This window comes from Cebus imitator, unplaced genomic scaffold, assembly GCF_001604975.1.
Source record: "Cebus imitator isolate Cc_AM_T3 unplaced genomic scaffold, Cebus_imitator-1.0 Scaffold133, whole genome shotgun sequence".
Taxonomy (NCBI): Eukaryota; Metazoa; Chordata; class Mammalia; order Primates; family Cebidae; genus Cebus; species Cebus imitator.
The window spans coordinates 2910192-2911617 of NW_016107448.1; positions in this window are offsets into that span (position 1 = coordinate 2910192).

Below are 1426 nucleotides of genomic sequence, written 5' to 3' on the forward strand. Positions count from 1 at the left end.
TACAGGTGCGTGCCACCATGCCCAGCTAATTTTTGTATTTTTAGTAGAGACAGGGTTTCACCATGTTGACCAGGATGGTCTCGATCTCTTGACCTCGTGATCCACCCATCTCGGCCTCCCAAATTGCTGGGATTACAGGTGTGAGCCACCATGCCTGGCCTTAAATTCTTTTTTAAGAGAATGTGATGCAAAGAAGGAAGAGACTATTTTCTCTCATGTAGCCAAAACCATAAGAGAGCTTTGGCTTCTCAATGTCTACTATGAATCAACAGTACTGACAGGTGGCAGCAGCAGTACATGTTAGGAGGGCCAGTTGTTTCTCAAAAAGTGATAATATACAGTGAGGAGGCAGCTGTGCTTGGGTGAGGTGATAGCACAGTGTGCAGAAGAGGTGGACTTGGTCACAGATGAGTCAGTGCCCTGTGGAAGTGTTGACACACAGAGGCAGCGTTATTATTGCCTAGAAGAGACATGGTGGCAGTGTGCACTGAAAGTGGTTATATTGCCTAGCAGAGGAGTTTGTGCCAGGAAGAAATGGGTAAACCGACAGAAATCAGCTATTTGTCTCTAAATACTGGAGGCAATAATCATAGAAGATGCTGTTGGTGCTTCTCTCAGATTCTGTTGGCTGGTGATACACTAATGCCTCAGTGGCTGTAAATGTTGTCTGATTAACTCATATATGATCCCTTAGCTGTAGAACTGTCCTCTCCTTGCTGTCAATATGCAAGAGAAGATGAGGAGTTACCATGATCAGGGTCCTGCTAGTAAGTGTACTCATTTCTTTGCCTTCTGGAAGCAAATTCCCCAATTGAGTCACTTCAACTTCTAACTGCTGGTTTCCAGATCCATGTATTCTAAATACTGGGGACATATGACTTTAAAACTGCCATTGATTAAAGATATGTACTGAATATTGAAGGGTAATACCCTATCCAGTCATTGTGAAGACATGGTCTGAGGCAAGATTATATACAGACACAGGACCAGTGTAACTTATGTAGCTTGTGCTCAGCAGCTTGGAAGGAGCAAGATTGGCAGCTGAGGGACAAGAATGTCTGAAGAAAAGGCATGTGGATGGACACATAGGGGTAGGCACAAAGTTTGAGGATCTTTGATTCACAAGTTAAGGACCACTAGAAAGCATCTACTGCAAATGAGGCATTAAGCAACCCAATGCACAAGATGCCTCAGCTAATAGATGCCAGTGGGTTTTGTCTTTAGCTATGCCAGTGCTTGTGCACTATGGCTGCAGAGAAAGAAGCTATGCATGGGTCTGACAGCATGGGCCCCCTCTCATCAAGGCTGAATATTTAAACTGACCACAACAAAGAATAAAACTGAGCTCTCCACATGGCAACGTTCCTTGAGGAGATCAATGAGTGACTTGGTGTCATGTAGTTCTTTTTTTTTTTTTTTTTTTTTT